We start from the raw sequence: 9,452 nt of genomic DNA, 5'->3' as shown, positions 1-9,452 counted from the left end.
GCAAACTCATTTTTGCTTTAATGTAACAGGAAAGCATGTGTCATAATGGAGCGATTATTCTCAGTTTCACCATGGCTGGGAATTGGGGGGTGGGGGGAGATGCTTCAGGAAAATGCTGGAGGAGCTTTCCAGAATCGAACCCAGCATTTTGCCCAAATCATAGATTTTTGGTGAAATATGTGTATCAATACCATACTTTTTATTTAAAGATCCCTCTTTCAAAGGACTCTTAATTATATCTAGTTTTTGAACCTTAAATATAGAGCATTTGGGTTTTTTATCTTCACTCAAAACAAGGATAATACTGGTCTACTCTTCCAATTAAGAAAGAGTGGATGTCAAGGTTGTAAGTCAAGAAAAAATTTGTTTCTATTTTCTAAAAAAAAAAAAAAAAAAAAAAAAAAAGTTTCCAAAACCCTTTCAAGTATATTTTTTCTGTTTGATCCTTAACAATAACCCTGGTTGTTTTGTCGGTGTGTAAAATGAGACTTGTATTTTTTTATTTATTTTTTTTTTAATTTTTTTAATTTTTTTTTTATTTTAATTTAAATGACACTTACCCTGGCTAATAAATGGTGACACGGGGGTTTAAACACAGCTCTTCTGATTCCAGATGGCAAGTTTCATCTTTGCACTAAAAATTCTCCAGTTTTCCCTAACTTCTCTGGCCTAGCGATGGTGCAGGGCCAGGTTCACCTCTGCTCAGGACAGACCTATACCTGTGGGCCTGGGAATTTAACCAAACTGGCATGAGAGCCGGGAGGGCGGGGTCCCCTCTGCCAGGGTATTCATGTCCATGACAAAGTTGGCTCTTTGTCACACTCTGTTAATCCATTATTATCTTCTTTCTCTTTCATCACTTAGATTCAGGACCAGCCTTAAGGCAAAGCGAAATGCCAATTCCACTTTGTATGTTTTTGTTGTTTTTAATTTTTTATAACCATTTCCACCAAACGTGGTCACAAGCGGTCTCTGTTAGGTTGCTTATGTATTTGTTTGATTAACCAAAAACCTAATCAAGGGTTACATATGTTCAGGACTGTATGGTCAGGGTTGCATTTCCATTTTATGATGATTCACTTCCCATAAGTAGGAACTGATAATTCTCCTCCAAGTTTAGAAAATATATATATAAACTGGAATATAAACTTGCCACAACACCTAGTTCTAAATTGAGCTTTTCCTTCTCAGAATCACTCAAAGGAGTAGCAGTCATTTTCACAGCTATGAGGTTAGAAGAAGCTTTCCTCCCAGATCAAATTCCTGGAAAGATGTTAAAATGCATCTTCCTAAGTTAAATACGATGATTCCCATTTCTGCGTTCTTTGCTTTCAGAGTCACTTCTTACGCTCACAAAGCTTCCTTCTGTCCTGCATGCATTGCACATCTTTCTTACTCTCATCTTCAAAAGTCTTCCTAAAATCCTCCGTCCTCTCTGAGATCTTCCATGACTAAGTCATGAGGAGGCCGTACGTGAAGGCACGCCCTTTTGCACAATAACACAGCGCACACACAATCTGGAATATGCAATCCAGAAACTATCTTTCACCAGCCTGCCAAGCTCTCCATCCCTAGATGGAGAGATAAAAGTACATGTGAAGGCTGAGCAGCGCTCAGAGACTGGTTTCCAGCTAAGACTCCCTTGGATTTACATCGTGCCTCTCTTCCAAGATGCCCAAAGTGCTCTGTTAAACACCTTGCCCACTTTTTCCCAACTTCTCTTTGACATAGGTTGTCAACAAACACCATTATTCATAGCCAGGAGCTGAGGGCGACAGAACTTTTGGGAAGTCAGGCAGCTACCAGAGATGAGCAGGACAGAGACTCTGCACCAGACCACATGTTCAGAGACAACCATGCGCAGAGCAGGAACTCCAAGAAAATACAGCCAATCTAAGGACAGAGCAATGTAGTCAAGAGGAAAAATGGAAGGAAGGAAGGAAGGAAGGAAGGAAGGAAGGAAGGAAGGAAGGAAGGAAGGAAGGAAGGAAAGGAAGGAAGGAAGGGAGGGAGGGAGGAAAGGAGGGAAGGAAGGGAGGAAGGAAGGGAAAAAAGGAGGGAAGGAAGGGAAGAAGGGAGGAAGGGAGAGAGGGAAAGGAAGGAAAGAGGGAGGGAGGGAGGGAGGAAGGAAAACCAGAACAAACTGTTTTCCTTACCATAAATAATTTCTGTGAACAGAAATAACATTGACTCCAGTATAAGACACTCTTTTTTAAAATATTTTATTTATTTATGAGAGAGAGAGAGGCAGGCAGAGACACAGGCAGAGGGAGAACTAGGCTCCATGCAGGGAGCCTGATGCAGGACTCGATCCCAGGACTCCAGGATCATGCCCTGGGCCAAAGGCAGGCGCTAAACCCCTGAGCCACCCAGGGATCCCCAGTATAAGATACTCTTGGGTTGGAAAGTAGCATCTAGGACAACTGTCCCTGAGGCAGAAAGGAAAGGACAGAGAGAGGAAAGCACAGTCATACCAACACCATACCCCCTTTCCTTTCCCTGGCCTCCATGGGAACATATCACTGAACTTACCTGAGACTTCTAGACACAAGTCACTCCGTTTTGTTAAGCACATTAATAAATCTTTGGTACTTTTCAGGGCAAAAGAGGAAGAATGTTGCCTTTGTGACCTCTCTATGTGAGACCAGACTGCAAGTCAAGGCTGCAAGATGTGTCACCCTAAACCACTACCACCCTTTCTTAGACACAGAGTGGATTTATCTCTTTTACATTTATTTTGTTTTTGCTTGGTCTATTTAAGGATAATGTAAACAATAATACATTTCCTACAGCAGAAGCCTCTCTGGTACTTTTGCTGATTACGACACACACTCCATTAAAATGAAAGGCCTGCCTCCGTATTCAAGTCAGGACATCACTGCTGGATGTGATCCAGAATGCTGCAGCTCCTTTGTCACAAGAAGCCAGTGCCCCTCATGGTGACTCTCGTTTGGCTGTATCTGGACATCTAATTTCAGTGGAAGTCTGTGATAAGAGATGATGTCATCTCAGGCTTCTTAAGTACACCATAAGAAGAAATGTTCCCATATCTGTCTTTTGTCTACGTTGGATGCTTTTCTTTTAAAAAATGCCATTCTTTGGCTTTCTTAAAAATTGCACTACTAGGTATTTATCTCAAAAATACAAATGTAGTGATCTGAAGGGGCACCTGCACCACACTGTTTCTAGCAGCAATGTCCACAATAGCCAAACTAAACTACAGAAAGAGTCCAGATGTCCATCAACAAGTGAATGACTAAAGAAGTTATATATATGCAAGGGACTATTACTCAGCCATCAAAAAATGAAATCTTGCCATTTGCAATGTGGATGGAAGTAGAGGATATTATTCTAAGTGAAATAAGTCAATCAGATAAAGACAATTATCATATGATCTCACTCATATGTGAAATTTAAGAAACAAAGCAGGACCATGGGGGAAGGGAGGGAAAAATTAAAAAGACAAAATTAGAGGGGAGACAAACCATAAGACTCTTAATCATAGAGAACAAACTGAGGATTGTTGGGGGTGGGGTGATGGGGTAACTGGGTGATGAGGATTAAGGAGGGCACGTGATGTAATGAGCACTTGGTGTTATATGCAACTGATGAGTCACTGAACTCTACCTCTGAAACTAATAATACATTATATGTTAGTTAACTGAATGTAAATAATTTAAAAAAAAAAGAAAAAAATGTCTTTCTTTGTATTGATGACCTTTGTGCTAAGGAAGTTTATTCAAAAGTAATAAAGTCTCAGGGAGCCTGGGTGGTTCAGTGGGTTAAGTGCTTGACTCTTGATTTTGGTTCAGGTCATGATTTCAGGGTCTTTGGATAGAGCCCCAGGTCAGCTCCATGCTCCGCAGAGTCTGCTTCTCCCTTTCCCTCTGCCTCTCCCCCTACACTCTCTCTCTCTCTCTCTCATTCTCTTGCTCTTGCTGTCACTCCTTCCAAAATAAATAAATCAAGCTTTAAAAAAGAAATCATAAAGTCTATTGTTTAGCAGCTTCCAAAGACAGGGGTGAAGCAAAAGCAACATATTCCCTTCTTTTCAGTGAATAAGGATCAAGAGCTGTTCTTCTCATGACATTATTGCTGACATTTCTATTCTTCTCCCATTTTAAGCTAGCGATTCAGATTTACTTTATTTCTTGAGTAAACCTCATTTTCTCAATCATGCTTTCAGAAATTTAGAGTCAACATCAATATGTTTTGTATGAAGTATAACTTCCTTGCCAAATATTCTATAGAAACGTTTGTCCATAAGCTTCACAAAGCATTTTTATGAGTTATTCTGTCTTCTGAAGTCTTTGAGAAAGAACTAAAACCTGTTCTCCAGGTAAGTATTTCTGTTTGGTAAAGAAAGAAAAGATTTCTCATCTTCCTTGCCTTTCAATTCCATCATTGCTTTTAAAAAATTGGAGGTTTTTTTGCCCAGACACTTTCTTAACATCTACCTCGTGCTACTGCATAGGGTTGACCTGTGAGAGTGCCAGTGCCCTACTCTCAAGCATGAGAGAGGCTCCCCATCATAAGCCCACAGGGACCTCAAGATCTCAGATGCCCCCAGAGGGAGAGGACAGATTAACCTTTCGCCCCCACTCTGCCATCCAGTCTCCCCAGAGTGTCTCTGCTTCAGTTTCTCATCAGTCCTGGAGGAACCCTGTAGACTCTCCCCTTTTATTCCACATTCATGTGCCCTTCAGCTCCAAGGTTCTGCTGGAAGAAGAAAGAGAGAAAAGGAGACATTGTAGTGCTCATCACCTCGAAGTGGGTTCAAACTCCATGCCAAGGTCAGCATCAACTTCCAAGCAGCTTCCAAGGGACCTTCAAGGGAGACTACTCATCCCAGGAAGTGTGCCAGCCTTAGCATTCCTGATGGAGCCCACCTCCTGGAAGCTCCCAATCTTCATTCAAGGGACCCTCAAAGCACTTCCCATTTTTCTTCTCCTCTTTTCCTGTCTCTGCCTTCAACGTGACAACCAAGGGATTCTGTGGAATTCCTTTCAGATGTTCAGCTAAGTTATAGGAAGCTGCAGGCAGCTCCGGGGTGTGATCCTGGAGACCCGAGATTGAGTCCCACATCGGGCTTTCTGCATGGAGCCTGTTTCTCCCTCTGCCTCTCTCTCTCTCTCTCTCTCTTTCTCTGAATTAAATAAATAAATAAACAAATAAATAAATAAATAAATAGACTTAGAGAACTGTTTTACATATTTTTTGCTGAATAGGAAGCTTATATGTGGAATCTAAAAAACAAATGAATAAACAAACTAAAAGCAGAATCAGACCCATAAAAACAAAGAACAAACTGATGGTTTCCACAGGGAAAGTGAGGTCAGGGGGGATGGGCAAAATGATGAGTAAAAGCTTCAGGCTCTAGTTAGAGAATGAGTTAAGCCGTGGGAATAAAAGGCACTGCACGGGGTAATGGTCAATGGTATTTTAACAGTGTTGCCTGGTGACAGATGGTGGCTACACTTGAGGTGAGCACAGCATGACATATAGAGTTGTTAAATCACTATGTTGGACACCTGAAATTAATGTAACATCGTGTGTTAACTAAACTCAAATTTAAAAAATTTTAAAGAAAACAGTGCTGTTAGACTCACAAGTGGTCAAAAGTGGATCACAGATATGGTCGGGGAGCCAAAGGGCTGTCCTGTTACCCACTCCACGCCTTTGGCTGTGTCAGTGCTACACATCCTGGTGGCCAGGGACTTGAGATGGCAAGTAGCCCTGATAGGAAGCCTGATAGGATTGGAAGAATCAAAATGAATTGTCTTCATTTATTTCATCAACAAAACTTCATTGTTAGATGCTTCGGGAGAGACAAGGCTAAAGCCATAGGAACATAACACAGGGTTCAAATGTCCAAGTCATTTCGAGGTAGAGGTGAATTTTTCAAACAGTTTTCAAAAAACTCCAATTCTTCCTTAAACTGTGTCTGTCCATATTTCTGTACTGTCAACTCACCATACAGTTCAACTACAAGTAGTTAAATGCTAATTAGAACTGGGTTGCACCAATCAGCTTTGTGAAACATAAAAAGGTGCCAGGGATGGTGTCCCCTGGCCTGGCCAACTGACAGGCCTTTTCCCATCAGTAGTCCATAATTTAGGATGTAGCCTTAGGTGGTTCTTGATCATCTCATTAGAGCTGCAGTGAGAAGCTCACTAGAGATTTAAATTCTCAGGCATGAGGCCCCTCAGGCTAAGGTGAAAAAGCCCAAGAACTCAACGCCATTACCCCATTAAATGTGGGATGAAAAGTAAGCTGGAAATGAGCTGGTTTGAAAAACTGGCTGAAAAAAAAGAACTGAGAACCACCCAGAACTAGTCCCTCCCATGAGGATCGGACATTTGGAACACAAAACTAAAGCATGGGCTCAACTCAGAGATATTCTAGAAACAAGTAAGAAAAGGCAAAGAATCCTAGCCCAGGTTACCCATTATTTTCAGGATCCAGATACCAGACTCTATTACACAAACAAAGATAAGAGAGAAAATTAAGCATATGTTCTACCTAAGATTAATTTTTGAGGCTTTGTTTGTTACATCATTGTACTCCAAGCCCATGTACAGTCTGCTAATCAGCTTGAGACCCTCCCCTTAATCTTTTCATTTATTCTTTTCCAAGACATTCTTCCCAACCAAAAGAAAGCCAAGGTATCTCTCTGGTCCCAAAAAACATGCAGTCAGGATGAGTAAGAGGTAATTATAATTATAATAGTACTTGAGTAGTTCTAGCAGTGGCCCCGATAACTCAAAAGGAAATGCTTATCTAATTTTAAAATAAAACAAACAAATTTAAAAAGTCACAAGCCCAAGAACAAGACAAGGAAATGAAAAGAGAATCAATTTATTTTTAAAAAATCCAGTCCTTGGTACAATGCCAATACTAAAGATATGCTAAAAACAAAACAAAAAAAACCCCTCCATCTTTGTAGGAAACCACAAACTCAACAAAATCAAGGGACTATAGGACAGGGATTTGGATGGGGCTGTTTTCTCCTACACACTAAAATCCCATGTCTAAGGCATTCCAACCCCTAGAAGACAGCTTCCCCAGGACCCACAAGAGATGCCCTGTTCAGGAGACTCTAGAGGAAACCAGCATTATGCAACTTTACCTATTGGAAGGCTAGTGCCCCTAGAGAGGACCTCTTGAAGGGGAGCAGGTTAAAAGTAAACTCTAGCCAATGCTAAATTAATCTAATGTTACACAATGTGAGAAAACCTTGAACATGATCGTCATGGACATGCCTCAGGTTTATTTAAGTAACTAGATCTCTACCTGTATTATTTGGGCTTTTTGCCACTGCTAGAGCAGTAGAAATTCTACTTCTCAGAGCATCAGCATTAGTCTTGCTCTAGGGTGATACTGCGGTGGTTTGGATGGGAGATTTCCAGAGTGGCATCATGAAAAAAAAAAAAAAAATATATATATATATATATATATATATATATATATATTTATTTATTTATTTATTTATTTATATCTATATGTGCATATATGTGTGTGTTTGTGTATATATACATATATACACACACATACACACTACATTATAGAAAGGGCACTGGACCAGTTGAGTACTGCCCTAAATGTTTTCTATGGAGCATTAGTAGACCAGAAGACGGCCTCTGATCTTTTTTTTTTAGGAAAAAGTTATCTGTTTCACAGAATGGACTCTTAATATCTTGGGAGAATTTTTTAAGTTCACAACAGGACTCCATAAAATTAGTCTGAATACCTTATAGGAACTCTCATTTATATCTTTCTTAATGCAAGGGATAATGCTGGAGTCTCTCAGACAATGACTTTTTAAACTTTTAAATAAATCTGTTACCTATTAAAGGGTGAATAATAAAAACAGTTATCATTTATTGAGCATTTATTATGCACCAGCCATGGCTCCAAGTCCTTCATATGGATTAGGTCATATAATCATCACATAATTCTATGAGGAAAGAACTATATAGGCCCCATCTGAAGAAGAGGGACCCGAGGCATTAAAAGACTAGGTATTTTCATAAGGTTACATAGCTAATAAATAGCAAAACTGGGATTTGAATCCAGATGATCCATTCTAAAGCCATGCTTTTCCCACTCTGAGAAGTCTGAAAAAATAATAATAATTACATAAGGTAATGAGGAACTGGCCCCTGTTCCTGCATAAAAATTATGATTCTATTTCCTCTTAACAGAGGTAGTGAAGTGTAGTGATTAAAAGTGCAAATTCTGGCAGTAGATTGCCCATGTCATAAATTCCAACCTGCTGCTTTCCATTCCGTGACCTGGTTATGATACACTCTGTGACGTGTAAGGTCTCAAATTGTTCTGTGCCTCAGTTTCCTCATTTGTGAAGTCAGGATAATGATGGTAATGGTTCCTACCTTATAGGGTCTATGTGAGACTCAAATAAATAAATACACAAAAGCACGTAGAAGCATGCCAAGCACAAAGTGAGTGCTGTATAAGCATATACTGTTGTCACTAAGAGTCATAAAGAAGAAAGCATTCATCCAAAATGCTTCCAAAAACAATCACTGAATACATGGTGTATTCCCACATTTCTGAAAGTCACCACTAATACAGGTGCTACTCCAGATTGCTGTATCCCTCCTTCCAAAAAACCCATGTTCTTTCCAGGGTGATGGTAGAGGTCACAGGCATGGCTGGTGAGCAAGGGGTGAGTGAGGAGAGGGAAGACAGGCCCGGGGAGCAAGAGGCTGACCACCGCCATGGCAGAGGTGGTGTTGGGAATTGATTTCAAATCAGGTTCTTAAGAATAATGTTGAGGATAATTATAATCATTATTGTTATTGTCATTATACCTTGCAATTACCTTGGCTTAATTAATTCAAGCTTGTGAAGTGCTTTGAGATCCTCAGATGAAAGGTGCCAAGTAGAAGGGTCATTATTTTTCTACCGCTCCTTTCATCCAAGGTGATTATAGCTCTTCATAAGCATTAATTAATCCTCATAAGAGCCCCAGAAAGTAGATAAGTGGAGGAGTCATCCACACTGGGTCCGAGAGAGACATTTATCCAAGGGGTTTAGTGTTCGTCTGGCTGGTGGGAGGCCCCCAAATCACAGGGCTTTGTGACTTGAGCACCTGAAATTCATACCACTCTGTTTTCTGAAGGCTTGGACAAAACTTGAAGGCTTTGTTCAAATTTGTCACATCGAATTTGTAACAATTCAATGAGGAGCAATACGGACATGGCCCCATTTTTTAAAATTATTATGCAGGTTATTCCCACAAAGGTATCCTCACCGTCTTCAGTATGAGGTGAGGAATAGAGAGAAATTAAACCCTCCTCTATTATGTTTCAGTGACCTGGCAACTTGATAATCAGCAAAACATTGTCTGGCCCTCTGTAGTAAAGGATTTGCAAGGTCACAAAACGATGGAGCCTAAGCCTAAACTGGCAACTGGCCTTAGTTCAAAA

The sequence above is a fragment of the Canis aureus genome, chromosome 37 (assembly GCF_053574225.1).
Source record: "Canis aureus isolate CA01 chromosome 37, VMU_Caureus_v.1.0, whole genome shotgun sequence".
NCBI classification, from domain to species: Eukaryota; Metazoa; Chordata; class Mammalia; order Carnivora; family Canidae; genus Canis; species Canis aureus.
The sequence above is the reverse complement of the archived record's forward strand: the minus strand, read 5'-3'. Positions refer to the sequence as shown.